This window comes from Toxotes jaculatrix, chromosome 16 (genome assembly GCF_017976425.1).
Source record: "Toxotes jaculatrix isolate fToxJac2 chromosome 16, fToxJac2.pri, whole genome shotgun sequence".
In the NCBI taxonomy this organism is placed as follows: Eukaryota; Metazoa; Chordata; class Actinopteri; family Toxotidae; genus Toxotes; species Toxotes jaculatrix.
The window spans coordinates 582,598-596,690 of NC_054409.1; the positions used below are offsets into that span (position 1 = coordinate 582,598).

The following is a 14,093-nucleotide window of genomic DNA, read 5'->3' on the forward strand; positions in this document are numbered from 1 at the left end:
CTGTTGAAGGCTCTCCATTTTGTGAAGTGGCTTTGTTGATTTAGAGTTACATGTCAGCTTTTGCAGTCTGTCCACAAAGCGGCAGTGTTGCTCTGCAGAAGCTCTCTGGCGTACGCTGCAGAGTGGCGTGTTTAGTCATGACAATTCCCTGTGTTCCCATTGGAATTGGGGAAGTGGGCGTGGCCTTTCCATGACAAAATGAAGTGTGAGCTCTCCTGTCCGACTTTGCTGCTTGTTTGTGGAAGAAATGCGTGCTAGATGTTGTTCTAGTATGCTTTATTTCCAGGCTTTGGTGTGGAACACCAATGAGTTGAAGCTATTTTTGGCCGGCTTTGCCGTATGGCTGAGCCTTTTGAGTTGGTGAAAAGTCAAACATCTTTGTATAGCGGCAGGGAAAAGTACACGGCAGACAGATGGGCGGAGTTGCTAAGTGGCGGCAATTGATAAGCTGGCTTACAAACGCGACAAGTGACGGTTGTACCAAGAGCTTGATTTGGACGTCAAACGCTTGGGCCTCATCGCTTCTCGGCCTTTTGGCTAAGATCAAGTGTAGTATCTGTTCTTATCAGTTTAATATCTGATATGTCCCCTATATGGGGACAACGTATTAAACCCATTTTTAGGAGAGGGAGCTGAAAAGGGAGCTTGCTCCGCTCACTCCACGCATCGACCTGGCATTGCAGTGCCGCCGGGAACGGTGCACCTTTCTCTTGCTTTGTAGAAAATCAAGCTCTGACACACATGTTTAGTTAGGAGTCAAACTTTTACAGTGGCTGAAGGAAAATGCGGCTAAGTTTTTATCAAGTGAATTGTGCACAACCAGTCAGTTGATTTACTGATATCACCCAGGGAACCCCGCTCAACAACACAGTGCACTTCAGCTACGATGATTGGTCGCGGACTCCCTGAAGACGCCTGATGGTTTCCCAGACGTTGTAGTCTCCATGTAAAAGCCAGGCCTGGAGGGGAGGCTGGGATTTAGCACGCGGCAAGCCAAGGGAGGCGCACCGCGACGGTGGTAGCTGGGACGACTAGGGTCCTCAGCTGCTCTCTGAGACAGGCCTGTTGTCACTCTTGTTTCTCTTCATAACGCACAAGTCTTTCGCCTTTTACTAAAGACTTCCGTGGAGAGGAACACCAATGAGTTGAAGTTATTTTTGGCTGGCTTGGCCTCATGGCTGAGCCTTTTGAGTTGGTGAAAAGTCAAACATCTTTATAGAGCGCCACAAGTGTGAGCTCCCCTGTCCGACATTGCCCTTTCTTTGCGGAAGAAATGTGTGCCAGATGTTGTCATTTCGCTGGTATACTTTATTTTTAGGCTTTGGTGGGGATGCTGGCGTCTTTGAGACAAGAAAAGTGTACATGATGACAAGAAAAAAAGAAATAACGCTACTGAATGAACTTATTTCTTCAATGTGACAGATGATGCTTGAAAAATATACAGTTGTAAGAAGCAAAGGAAACAAGAGAAGCTTTTACAAAAACAAGGTTCATGCAGCATTTTCACTTTGCACTCATCAAACACACATTCACAGATGACTACATGAATACATGACTTTATGTGTGTACAGGTCTAGTGTTTTGTTTTTTTTTTGGATTCTTTGACAGAGGCACAGGTACTGACATAGGTCTGAGATGCTAAGAGAGAGAGAGAGGTTAGGGCGAGGGAATGCATTATGCCAGAGAGTGTCCTCACAAAGATATAAGTACCAGTACGTGTGAGTGTGTGTTTGTCCTTTGATGCCTTTGATGTATCAACATTCTACAGTCTGATGTCAGAGGCTGCAGTAAGTGGACACACAGCCAGAGACAAGTTCAGAAGTCAAACAGGAGCAGAAACAGTTGGACTGGACAGGACTTGCTCATGATTTAGGAAGAAAGAAGCACTCAGATATTTCTGCATAATTATTGACAAGGAAGGGAGGAGCTACTGCTGTTACGAGGACAAGAGGAAACCACAGGAGAGTCCAGATCAGCTCCAAGGTTTTCAGTAAGTCAATACATGTTAGTAGTTCATTTAGTCAAATGTTTTGAAAAGTGTCCCACGTGGGCCTTTGCTTTCTTTCCCAAGAGACAGCTTGACTAGTGGCATTTGACACAGTGAAATGCTCTGTTTTTGGCAGAGCAGTGCATGATGGGTAGATCCAACAAAGCGCGTTTGCCGTACGCCGCAGCCTATTTGCAGCAGTGTTTGTGTCTTTTCAGCCATAAATGTAACATACAAAGGGGAGCTGATGCTCAGGGCACTGAAATGTGGGATTATGCATTGTAGGCACCGTCAGCCAGAGCGCTGTGCCTGGTGACCACCACCCGCTCTCTTCCAACTGCAGCTCATACTTACCTGGCAGGGGAGATACCATGATCAACAAGGTGGTTCACCCAGGGTGAGGCTCAGCCATTGCACTCCGGCTGTGCTGACCCCTGCGAATTCCCCAAATGTGGGAATCTCGACTGCATAATTTCTGGTAGTGGGGGACTGCGTTCGCGCTCTCCCCTGTCGCGTGCGTGTAGAAGAAAACACAATGTGTGAGGAATGCCCATGTGCTAACCTGTTGAAGGCTCTCCATTTTGTGAAGTGGCTTTGTTGATTTAGAGTTACATGTCAGCTTTTGCAGTCTGTCCACAAAGCGGCAGTGTTGCTCTGCAGAAGCTCTCTGGCGTACGCTGCAGAGTGGCGTGTTTAGTCATGACAATTCCCTGTGTTCCCATTGGAATTGGGGAAGTGGGCGTGGCCTTTCCATGACAAAATGAAGTGTGAGCTCTCCTGTCCGACTTTGCTGCTTGTTTGTGGAAGAAATGCGTGCTAGATGTTGTTCTAGTATGCTTTATTTCCAGGCTTTGGTGTGGAACACCAATGAGTTGAAGCTATTTTTGGCCGGCTTTGCCGTATGGCTGAGCCTTTTGAGTTGGTGAAAAGTCAAACATCTTTGTATAGCGGCAGGGAAAAGTACACGGCAGACAGATGGGCGGAGTTGCTAAGTGGCGGCAATTGATAAGCTGGCTTACAAACGCGACAAGTGACGGTTGTACCAAGAGCTTGATTTGGACGTCAAACGCTTGGGCCTCATCGCTTCTCGGCCTTTTGGCTAAGATCAAGTGTAGTATCTGTTCTTATCAGTTTAATATCTGATATGTCCCCTATATGGGGACAACGTATTAAACCCATTTTTAGGAGAGGGAGCTGAAAAGGGAGCTTGCTCCGCTCACTCCACGCATCGACCTGGCATTGCAGTGCCGCCGGGAACGGTGCACCTTTCTCTTGCTTTGTAGAAAATCAAGCTCTGACACACATGTTTAGTTAGGAGTCAAACTTTTACAGTGGCTGAAGGAAAATGCGGCTAAGTTTTTATCAAGTGAATTGTGCACAACCAGTCAGTTGATTTACTGATATCACCCAGGGAACCCCGCTCAACAACACAGTGCACTTCAGCTACGATGATTGGTCGCGGACTCCCTGAAGACGCCTGATGGTTTCCCAGACGTTGTAGTCTCCATGTAAAAGCCAGGCCTGGAGGGGAGGCTGGGATTTAGCACGCGGCAAGCCAAGGGAGGCGCACCGCGACGGTGGTAGCTGGGACGACTAGGGTCCTCAGCTGCTCTCTGAGACAGGCCTGTTGTCACTCTTGTTTCTCTTCATAACGCACAAGTCTTTCGCCTTTTACTAAAGACTTCCGTGGAGAGGAACACCAATGAGTTGAAGTTATTTTTGGCTGGCTTGGCCTCATGGCTGAGCCTTTTGAGTTGGTGAAAAGTCAAACATCTTTATAGAGCGCCACAAGTGTGAGCTCCCCTGTCCGACATTGCCCTTTCTTTGCGGAAGAAATGTGTGCCAGATGTTGTCATTTCGCTGGTATACTTTATTTTTAGGCTTTGGTGGGGATGCTGGCGTCTTTGAGACAAGAAAAGTGTACATGATGACAAGAAAAAAAGAAATAACGCTACTGAATGAACTTATTTCTTCAATGTGACAGATGATGCTTGAAAAATATACAGTTGTAAGAAGCAAAGGAAACAAGAGAAGCTTTTACAAAAACAAGGTTCATGCAGCATTTTCACTTTGCACTCATCAAACACACATTCACAGATGACTACATGAATACATGACTTTATGTGTGTACAGGTCTAGTGTTTTGTTTTTTTTTTGGATTCTTTGACAGAGGCACAGGTACTGACATAGGTCTGAGATGCTAAGAGAGAGAGAGAGGTTAGGGCGAGGGAATGCATTATGCCAGAGAGTGTCCTCACAAAGATATAAGTACCAGTACGTGTGAGTGTGTGTGTTTGTCCTTTGATGCCTTTGATGTATCAACATTCTACAGTCTGATGTCAGAGGCTGCAGTAAGTGGACACACAGCCAGAGACAAGTTCAGAAGTCAAACAGGAGCAGAAACAGTTGGACTGGACAGGACTTGCTCATGATTTAGGAAGAAAGAAGCACTCAGATATTTCTGCACAATTATTGACAAGGAAGGGAGGAGCTACTGCTGTTACGAGGACAAGAGGAAACCACAGGAGAGTCCAGATCAGCTCCAAGGTTTTCAGTAAGTCAATACATGTTAGTAGTTCATTTAGTCAAATGTTTTGAAAAGTGTCCCACGTGGGCCTTTGCTTTCTTTCCCAAGAGACAGCTTGACTAGTGGCATTTGACACAGTGAAATGCTCTGTTTTTGGCAGAGCAGTGCATGATGGGTAGATCCAACAAAGCGCGTTTGCCGCACGCCGCAGCCTATTTGCAGCAGTGTTTGTGTCTTTTCAGCCATAAATGTAACATACAAAGGGGAGCTGATGCTCAGGGCACTGAAATGTGGGATTATGCATTGTAGGCACCGTCAGCCAGAGCGCTGTGCCTGGTGACCACCACCCGCTCTCTTCCAACTGCAGCTCATACTTACCTGGCAGGGGAGATACCATGATCAACAAGGTGGTTCACCCAGGGTGAGGCTCAGCCATTGCACTCCGGCTGTGCTGACCCCTGCGAATTCCCCAAATGTGGGAATCTCGACTGCATAATTTCTGGTAGTGGGGGACTGCGTTCGCGCTCTCCCCTGTCGCGTGCGTGTAGAAGAAAACACAATGTGTGAGGAATGCCCATGTGCTAACCTGTTGAAGGCTCTCCATTTTGTGAAGTGGCTTTGTTGATTTAGAGTTACATGTCAGCTTTTGCAGTCTGTCCACAAAGCGGCAGTGTTGCTCTGCAGAAGCTCTCTGGCGTACGCTGCAGAGTGGCGTGTTTAGTCATGACAATTCCCTGTGTTCCCATTGGAATTGGGGAAGTGGGCGTGGCCTTTCCATGACAAAATGAAGTGTGAGCTCTCCTGTCCGACTTTGCTGCTTGTTTGTGGAAGAAATGCGTGCTAGATGTTGTTCTAGTATGCTTTATTTCCAGGCTTTGGTGTGGAACACCAATGAGTTGAAGCTATTTTTGGCCGGCTTTGCCGTATGGCTGAGCCTTTTGAGTTGGTGAAAAGTCAAACATCTTTGTATAGCGGCAGGGAAAAGTACACGGCAGACAGATGGGCGGAGTTGCTAAGTGGCGGCAATTGATAAGCTGGCTTACAAACGCGACAAGTGACGGTTGTACCAAGAGCTTGATTTGGACGTCAAACGCTTGGGCCTCATCGCTTCTCGGCCTTTTGGCTAAGATCAAGTGTAGTATCTGTTCTTATCAGTTTAATATCTGATATGTCCCCTATATGGGGACAACGTATTAAACCCATTTTTAGGAGAGGGAGCTGAAAAGGGAGCTTGCTCCGCTCACTCCACGCATCGACCTGGCATTGCAGTGCCGCCGGGAACGGTGCACCTTTCTCTTGCTTTGTAGAAAATCAAGCTCTGACACACATGTTTAGTTAGGAGTCAAACTTTTACAGTGGCTGAAGGAAAAGGCGGCTAAGTTTTTATCAAGTGAATTGTGCACAACCAGTCAGTTGATTTACTGATCTCACCCAGGGAACCCCGCTCAACAACACAGTGCACTTCAGCTACGATGATTGGTCGCGGACTCCCTGAAGACGCCTGATGGTTTCCCAGACGTTGTAGTCTCCATGTAAAAGCCAGGCCTGGAGGGGAGGCTGGGATTTAGCACGCGGCAAGCCAAGGGAGGCGCACCGCGACGGTGGTACCTGGGACGACTAGGGTCCTCAGCTGCTCTCTGAGACAGGCCTGTTGTGACTCTTGTTTCTCTTCATAACGCACAAGTCTTTCGCCTTTTACTAAAGACTTCCGTGGAGAGGAACACCAATGAGTTGAAGTTATTTTTGGCTGGCTTGGCCTTATGGCTGAGCCTTTTGCGTTGGTGAAAAGTCAAACATCTTTATAGAGCGCCACAAGTGTGAGCTCCCCTGTCCGACATTGCCCTTTCTTTGCGGAAGAAATGTGTGCCAGATGTTGTCATTTCGCTGGTATACTTTATTTTTAGGCTTTGGTGGGGATGCTGGCGTCTTTGAGACAAGAAAAGTGTAGATGATGACAAGAAAAAAAGAAATAACGCTACTGAATGAACTTATTTCTTCAATGTGACAGATGATGCTTGAAAAATATACAGTTGTAAGAAGCAAAGGAAACAAGAGAAGCTTTTACAAAAACAAGGTTCATGCAGCATTTTCACTTTGCACTCATCAAACACACATTCACAGATGACTACATGAATACATGACTTTATGTGTGTACAGGTCTAGTGTTTTTTGTTTTTTTTTTGGATTCTTTGACAGAGGCACAGGTACTGACATAGGTCTGAGATGCTAAGAGAGAGAGAGAGGTTAGGGCGAGGGAATGCATTATGCCAGAGAGTGTCCTCACAAAGATATAAGTACCAGTACGTGTGAGTGTGTGTGTTTGTCCTTTGATGCCTTTGATGTATCAACATTCTACAGTCTGATGTCAGAGGCTGCAGTAAGTGGACACACAGCCAGAGACAAGTTCAGAAGTCAAACAGGAGCAGAAACAGTTGGACTGGACAGGACTTGCTCATGATTTAGGAAGAAAGAAGCACTCAGATATTTCTGCACAATTATTGACAAGGAAGGGAGGAGCTACTGCTGTTACGAGGACAAGAGGAAACCACAGGAGAGTCCAGATCAGCTCCAAGGTTTTCAGTAAGTCAATACATGTTAGTAGTTCATTTAGTCAAATGTTTTGAAAAGTGTCCCACGTGGGCCTTTGCTTTCTTTCCCAAGAGACAGCTTGACTAGTGGCATTTGACACAGTGAAATGCTCTGTTTTTGGCAGAGCAGTGCATGATGGGTAGATCCAACAAAGCGCGTTTGCCGCACGCCGCAGCCTATTTGCAGCAGTGTTTGTGTCTTTTCAGCCACAAATGTAACATACAAAGGGGAGCTGATGCTCAGGGCACTGAAATGTGGGATTATGCATTGTAGGCACCGTCAGCCAGAGCGCTGTGCCTGGTGACCACCACCCGCTCTCTTCCAACTGCAGCTCATACTTACCTGGCAGGGGAGATACCATGATCAACAAGGTGGTTCACCCAGGGTGAGGCTCAGCCATTGCACTCCGGCTGTGCTGACCCCTGCGAATTCCCCAAATGTGGGAATCTCGACTGCATAATTTCTGGTAGTGGGGGACTGCGTTCGCGCTCTCCCCTGTTGCGTGCGTGTAGAAGAAAACACAATGTGTCAGCAATGCCCATGTGCTAACCTGTTGAAGGCTCTCCATTTTGTGAAGTGGCTTTGTTGATTTAGAGTTACATGTCAGCTTTTGCAGTCTGTCCACAAAGCGGCAGTGTTGCTCTGCAGAAGCTCTCTGGCGTACGCTGCAGAGTGGCGTGTTTAGTCATGACAATTCCCTGTGTTCCCATTGGAATTGGGGAAGTGGGCGTGGCCTTTCCATGACAAAATGAAGTGTGAGCTCTCCTGTCCGACTTTGCTGCTTGTTTGTGGAAGAAATGCGTGCTAGATGTTGTTCTAGTATGCTTTATTTCCAGGCTTTGGTGTGGAACACCAATGAGTTGAAGCTATTTTTGGCCGGCTTTGCCGTATGGCTGAGCCTTTTGAGTTGGTGAAAAGTCAAACATCTTTGTATAGCGGCAGGGAAAAGTACACGGCAGACAGATGGGCGGAGTTGCTAAGTGGCGGCAATTGATAAGCTGGCTTACAAACGCGACAAGTGACGGTTGTACCAAGAGCTTGATTTGGACGTCAAACGCTTGGGCCTCATCGCTTCTCGGCCTTTTGGCTAAGATCAAGTGTAGTATCTGTTCTTATCAGTTTAATATCTGATATGTCCCCTATATGGGGACAACGTATTAAACCCATTTTTAGGAGAGGGAGCTGAAAAGGGAGCTTGCTCCGCTCACTCCACGCATCGACCTGGCATTGCAGTGCCGCCGGGAACGGTGCACCTTTCTCTTGCTTTGTAGAAAATCAAGCTCTGACACACATGTTTAGTTAGGAGTCAAACTTTTACAGTGGCTGAAGGAAAAGGCGGCTAAGTTTTTATCAAGTGAATTGTGCACAACCAGTCAGTTGATTTACTGATCTCACCCAGGGAACCCCGCTCAACAACACAGTGCACTTCAGCTACGATGATTGGTCGCGGACTCCCTGAAGACGCCTGATGGTTTCCCAGACGTTGTAGTCTCCATGTAAAAGCCAGGCCTGGAGGGGAGGCTGGGATTTAGCACGCGGCAAGCCAAGGGAGGCGCACCGCGACGGTGGTACCTGGGACGACTAGGGTCCTCAGCTGCTCTCTGAGACAGGCCTGTTGTGACTCTTGTTTCTCTTCATAACGCACAAGTCTTTCGCCTTTTACTAAAGACTTCCGTGGAGAGGAACACCAATGAGTTGAAGTTATTTTTGGCTGGCTTGGCCTTATGGCTGAGCCTTTTGCGTTGGTGAAAAGTCAAACATCTTTATAGAGCGCCACAAGTGTGAGCTCCCCTGTCCGACATTGCCCTTTCTTTGCGGAAGAAATGTGTGCCAGATGTTGTCATTTCGCTGGTATACTTTATTTTTAGGCTTTGGTGGGGATGCTGGCGTCTTTGAGACAAGAAAAGTGTAGATGATGACAAGAAAAAAAGAAATAACGCTACTGAATGAACTTATTTCTTCAATGTGACAGATGATGCTTGAAAAATATACAGTTGTAAGAAGCAAAGGAAACAAGAGAAGCTTTTACAAAAACAAGGTTCATGCAGCATTTTCACTTTGCACTCATCAAACACACATTCACAGATGACTACATGAATACATGACTTTATGTGTGTACAGGTCTAGTGTTTTTTGTTTTTTTTTTGGATTCTTTGACAGAGGCACAGGTACTGACATAGGTCTGAGATGCTAAGAGAGAGAGAGAGGTTAGGGCGAGGGAATGCATTATGCCAGAGAGTGTCCTCACAAAGATATAAGTACCAGTACGTGTGAGTGTGTGTGTGTGTGTTTGTCCTTTGATGCCTTTGATGTATCAACATTCTACAGTCTGATGTCAGAGGCTGCAGTAAGTGGACACACAGCCAGAGACAAGTTCAGAAGTCAAACAGGAGCAGAAACAGTTGGACTGGACAGGACTTGCTCATGATTTAGGAAGAAAGAAGCACTCAGATATTTCTGCACAATTATTGACAAGGAAGGGAGGAGCTACTGCTGTTACGAGGACAAGAGGAAACCACAGGAGAGTCCAGATCAGCTCCAAGGTTTTCAGTAAGTCAATACATGTTCGTAGTTCATTTAGTCAAATGTTTTGAAAAGTGTCCCACGTGGGCCTTTGCTTTCTTTCCCAAGAGACAGCTTGACTAGTGGCATTTGACACAGTGAAATGCTCTGTTTTTGGCAGAGCAGTGCATGATGGGTAGATCCAACAAAGCGCGTTTGCCGCACGCCGCAGCCTATTTGCAGCAGTGTTTGTGTCTTTTCAGCCACAAATGTAACATACAAAGGGGAGCTGATGCTCAGGGCACTGAAATGTGGGATTATGCATTGTAGGCACCGTCAGCCAGAGCGCTGTGCCTGGTGACCACCACCCGCTCTCTTCCAACTGCAGCTCATACTTACCTGGCAGGGGAGATACCATGATCAACAAGGTGGTTCACCCAGGGTGAGGCTCAGCCATTGCACTCCGGCTGTGCTGACCCCTGCGAATTCCCCAAATGTGGGAATCTCGACTGCATAATTTCTGGTAGTGGGGGACTGCGTTCGCGCTCTCCCCTGTCGCGTGCGTGTAGAAGAAAACACAATGTGTCAGGAATGCCCATGTGCTAACCTGTTGAAGGCTCTCCATTTTGTGAAGTGGCTTTGTTGATTTAGAGTTACATGTCAGCTTTTGCAGTCTGTCCACAAAGCGGCAGTGTTGCTCTGCAGAAGCTCTCTGGCGTACGCTGCAGAGTGGCGTGTTTAGTCATGACAATTCCCTGTGTTCCCATTGGAATTGGGGAAGTGGGCGTGGCCTTTCCATGACAAAATGAAGTGTGAGCTCTCCTGTCCGACTTTGCTGCTTGTTTGTGGAAGAAATGCGTGCTAGATGTTGTTCTAGTATGCTTTATTTCCAGGCTTTGGTGTGGAACACCAATGAGTTGAAGCTATTTTTGGCCGGCTTTGCCGTATGGCTGAGCCTTTTGAGTTGGTGAAAAGTCAAACATCTTTGTATAGCGGCAGGGAAAAGTACACGGCAGACAGATGGGCGGAGTTGCTAAGTGGCGGCAATTGATAAGCTGGCTTACAAACGCGACAAGTGACGGTTGTACCAAGAGCTTGATTTGGACGTCAAACGCTTGGGCCTCATCGCTTCTCGGCCTTTTGGCTAAGATCAAGTGTAGTATCTGTTCTTATCAGTTTAATATCTGATATGTCCCCTATATGGGGACAACGTATTAAACCCATTTTTAGGAGAGGGAGCTGAAAAGGGAGCTTGCTCCGCTCACTCCACGCATCGACCTGGCATTGCAGTGCCGCCGGGAACGGTGCACCTTTCTCTTGCTTTGTAGAAAATCAAGCTCTGACACACATGTTTAGTTAGGAGTCAAACTTTTACAGTGGCTGAAGGAAAATGCGGCTAAGTTTTTATCAAGTGAATTGTGCACAACCAGTCAGTTGATTTACTGATATCACCCAGGGAACCCCGCTCAACAACACAGTGCACTTCAGCTACGATGATTGGTCGCGGACTCCCTGAAGACGCCTGATGGTTTCCCAGACGTTGTAGTCTCCATGTAAAAGCCAGGCCTGGAGGGGAGGCTGGGATTTAGCACGCGGCAAGCCAAGGGAGGCGCACCGCGACGGTGGTAGCTGGGACGACTAGGGTCCTCAGCTGCTCTCTGAGACAGGCCTGTTGTGACTCTTGTTTCTCTTCATAACGCACAAGTCTTTCGCCTTTTACTAAAGACTTCCGTGGAGAGGAACACCAATGAGTTGAAGTTATTTTTGGCTGGCTTGGCCTCATGGCTGAGCCTTTTGAGTTGGTGAAAAGTCAAACATCTTTATAGAGCGCCACAAGTGGGAGCTCCCCTGTCCGACTTTGCTCTTTCTTTGCGGAAGAAATGTGTGCTAGATGTTGTCATTTCGCTGGTATACTTTATTTTTAGGCTTTGGTGGGGATGCTGCCGTCTTTGAGACAAGAAAAGTGTACATGATGACAGTAAAAAAAGAAATAACGCTACTGAATGAACTTATTTCTTCAATATGACAGATGATGCTTGAAAAATATACAGTTGTAAGAAGCAAAGGAAACAAGAGAAGCTTTTACAAAAACAAGGTTCATGCAGCATTTTCACTTTGCACTCATCAAACACACATTCACAGATGACTACATGAATACATGACTTTATGTGTGTACAGGTCTAGTGTTTTTTTTTTTTTTTTTTTGTATTCTTTGACAGAGGCACTGCTACTGACATAGGTCTGAGATGCTAAGAGAGAGAGAGGTTAGGGCGAGGGAAAGCATTATGCCAGAGAGTGTCCTCACAAAGATATAAGTACCGGTATGTGTGAGCGTGTGTTTGTCCTTTGATGCCTTTGATGTATCAAGATTCTACAGTCTGATGTCAGAGGCTGCAGTAAGTGGACACACAGCCAGAGACAAGTTCAGAAGTCAAACAGGAGCAGAAACAGTTGGACTGGACAGGACTTGCTTATGATTTAGGAAGAAAGAAGCCCTCAGATATTTCTGCACAATTATTGACAAGGAAGGGAGGAGCTACTGCTGTTACAAGGACAAGAGGAAACCACAGGAAAGTCCAGGTCAGCTCCAAGGTTTTCGCTGAGTCAATACATGTTAGTAGTTCATGTCAGTGTTTAGTTCATTTAGTCAAATGTTTTGAAAAGTGTCCCACGTGGGCCTTTGCTTTCTTTCCCAAGAGACAGCTTGACTAGTGGCATTTCACACAGTGTTCCTTTGTTTTTGGCAGAGCAGTGCATGATGGGTAGATCCAACAAAGCGCGTTTGCCGCACGCCGCAGCCTATTTGCAGCAGTGTTTGTGTCTTTTCAGCCATAAATGTAACAGACAAAGGGGAGCTGATGCTCAAGGCGCTGAAATGTGGGATTATGCATTGTAGGCACCGTCAGCCAGAGCGCTGTGCCTGGTGACCACCACCCGCTCTCTTCCAGCTGCAGCTCATACTTACCTGGCAGGGGAGATACCATGATCAACAAGGTGGTTCACCCAGGGCGAGGCTCAGTCATTGCACTCCGGCTGTGCTGACCCCTGCGAATTCCCCAAATGTGGGAATCTCGACTGCATAATTTCTGGTAGTGGGGGACTGCGTTCGCGCTCTCCCCTGTTGCGTGCGTGTAGAAGAAAACACAATGTGTCAGGAATGCCCATGCGCTAACCTGTTGAAGACTCTCCGTTTTGTGAAGTGGCTTTGTTGATTTGGAGTTACATGTCAGCTTTTGCAGTCTGTCCACAAAGCGGCAGTGTTGCTCTGCAGAAGCTCTCTGGCGTGCGCTACAGAGTGGCGTGTTTAGTCATGACAATTCCCCGTGTTCCCGTTGGAATTGGGGAAGTGGGCGTGGCCTTTCCATGACAAAATGAAGTGTGAGCTCTCCTGTCCGACTGTGCTGCTTGTTTGTGGAAGAAATGTGTGCTAGATGTTCTTCTAGTATGCTTTATTTCTAGGCTTTGGTGTGGAACAGCAATGAGTTGAAGCTATTTTTGGCCGGCTTTGCCGTATGGCTGAGCCTTTTGAGTTGGTGAAAGGTCAAACATCTTTGTATAGCGGCAGGGAAAAGTACACGGCAGACAGATGGGCGGAGTTGCTAAGTGGCGGCAATCGATAAGCTGGCTTACAAACGGGACACCGCGACAAGTGACGGTTGTACCAAGAGCTTGATTTGGACGTCAAACGCTTGGGCCTCATCGCTTCTCGGCCTTTTGGCTAAGATCAAGTGTAGTATCTGTTCTTATCAGTTTAATATCTGATATGTCCCCTATATGGGGATAACGTATTAAACCCATTTTTCGGAGAGGGAGCTGAAAAGGGAGCTTGCTCCGCTCACTCCACGCATCGACCTGGCATTGCAGTGCCGCCGGGAACGGTGCACCTTTCTCTTGCTTTGTAGAAAATCAAGCTCTGACACGCATGTTTAGTTAGGAGTCAAACTTTTACAGTGGCTGAAGGAAAATGCGGCTAAGTTTTTATCAAGTGAATTGTGCACAACCAGTCAGTTGATTTACTGATATCACCCAGGGAACCCCGCTCAACAACACAGTGCACTTCAGCTACGATGATTGGTCGCGGACTCCCTGAAGACGCCTGATCGTTTCCCAGACTTTGTAGTCTCCATGTAAAAGCCAGGCCTGGATTTTTCAGGCTGGAGATGCTGGGGGGGCAATGGAGGGGAGGCTGGGATTTAGCACGCGGCAAGCCAAGGGAGGCGCACCGCGACGGTGGTAGCTGGGACGACTAGGGTCCTCAGCTGCTCTCTGAGACAGGCCTGTTCTGACTCTTGTTTCTCTTCATAACGCACAAGTCTTTCGCCTTTTACTAAAGACTTCCGTGGAGAGGAACACCAATGAGTTGAAGTTATTTTTGGCTGGCTCGGCCTTATGGCTGAGCCTTTTGAGTTGGTGAAAAGTCAAACATCTTTATAGAGCGCCACAAGTGGGAGCTCCCCTGTCCGACTTTGCTCTTTCTTTGCGGAAGAA

At 47.1% G+C, this 14,093-nt stretch overlaps 17 non-coding genes across 17 annotated transcripts; all 17 read left to right on the plus strand.

The window, feature by feature from the left end:
• The first annotated feature begins 517 nt into the window (after window positions 1-517).
• Window positions 518-708, plus strand: LOC121196477. The gene has a single exon (XR_005895931.1). It is a non-coding gene; the product is annotated as a U2 spliceosomal RNA (small nuclear RNA).
• Window positions 709-1,068: 360 nt separating this feature from the next.
• LOC121196216 lies at window positions 1,069-1,180 on the plus strand. Its single transcript, XR_005895689.1, has one exon. It is a non-coding gene; the product is annotated as a U5 spliceosomal RNA (small nuclear RNA).
• A 1,153-nt stretch (window positions 1,181-2,333) lies between these two features.
• LOC121196503 lies at window positions 2,334-2,497 on the plus strand. The gene has a single exon (XR_005895956.1). It is a non-coding gene; the product is annotated as a U1 spliceosomal RNA (small nuclear RNA).
• Window positions 2,498-3,066: 569 nt separating this feature from the next.
• LOC121196478 lies at window positions 3,067-3,257 on the plus strand. Its single transcript, XR_005895932.1, has one exon. It is a non-coding gene; the product is annotated as a U2 spliceosomal RNA (small nuclear RNA).
• Window positions 3,258-3,617: 360 nt separating this feature from the next.
• On the plus strand, window positions 3,618-3,729 carry LOC121196217. The gene has a single exon (XR_005895690.1). It is a non-coding gene; the product is annotated as a U5 spliceosomal RNA (small nuclear RNA).
• A 1,155-nt stretch (window positions 3,730-4,884) lies between these two features.
• Window positions 4,885-5,048, plus strand: LOC121196515. The gene has a single exon (XR_005895967.1). It is a non-coding gene; the product is annotated as a U1 spliceosomal RNA (small nuclear RNA).
• A 569-nt stretch (window positions 5,049-5,617) lies between these two features.
• LOC121196479 lies at window positions 5,618-5,808 on the plus strand. Its single transcript, XR_005895933.1, has one exon. It is a non-coding gene; the product is annotated as a U2 spliceosomal RNA (small nuclear RNA).
• Window positions 5,809-6,168: 360 nt separating this feature from the next.
• Window positions 6,169-6,283, plus strand: LOC121196191. Its single transcript, XR_005895665.1, has one exon. It is a non-coding gene; the product is annotated as a U5 spliceosomal RNA (small nuclear RNA).
• Window positions 6,284-7,437: 1,154 nt separating this feature from the next.
• On the plus strand, window positions 7,438-7,601 carry LOC121196527. Its single transcript, XR_005895978.1, has one exon. It is a non-coding gene; the product is annotated as a U1 spliceosomal RNA (small nuclear RNA).
• Window positions 7,602-8,170: 569 nt separating this feature from the next.
• LOC121196481 lies at window positions 8,171-8,361 on the plus strand. The gene has a single exon (XR_005895935.1). It is a non-coding gene; the product is annotated as a U2 spliceosomal RNA (small nuclear RNA).
• A 360-nt stretch (window positions 8,362-8,721) lies between these two features.
• On the plus strand, window positions 8,722-8,836 carry LOC121196192. Its single transcript, XR_005895666.1, has one exon. It is a non-coding gene; the product is annotated as a U5 spliceosomal RNA (small nuclear RNA).
• A 1,160-nt stretch (window positions 8,837-9,996) lies between these two features.
• On the plus strand, window positions 9,997-10,160 carry LOC121196539. Its single transcript, XR_005895989.1, has one exon. It is a non-coding gene; the product is annotated as a U1 spliceosomal RNA (small nuclear RNA).
• A 569-nt stretch (window positions 10,161-10,729) lies between these two features.
• On the plus strand, window positions 10,730-10,920 carry LOC121196483. Its single transcript, XR_005895936.1, has one exon. It is a non-coding gene; the product is annotated as a U2 spliceosomal RNA (small nuclear RNA).
• A 360-nt stretch (window positions 10,921-11,280) lies between these two features.
• Window positions 11,281-11,392, plus strand: LOC121196202. Its single transcript, XR_005895676.1, has one exon. It is a non-coding gene; the product is annotated as a U5 spliceosomal RNA (small nuclear RNA).
• Window positions 11,393-12,562: 1,170 nt separating this feature from the next.
• On the plus strand, window positions 12,563-12,726 carry LOC121196299. The gene has a single exon (XR_005895767.1). It is a non-coding gene; the product is annotated as a U1 spliceosomal RNA (small nuclear RNA).
• Window positions 12,727-13,303: 577 nt separating this feature from the next.
• Window positions 13,304-13,494, plus strand: LOC121196631. The gene has a single exon (XR_005896076.1). It is a non-coding gene; the product is annotated as a U2 spliceosomal RNA (small nuclear RNA).
• Window positions 13,495-13,888: 394 nt separating this feature from the next.
• On the plus strand, window positions 13,889-14,003 carry LOC121196721. Its single transcript, XR_005896152.1, has one exon. It is a non-coding gene; the product is annotated as a U5 spliceosomal RNA (small nuclear RNA).
• The last annotated feature ends 90 nt before the right edge of the window (window positions 14,004-14,093 follow it).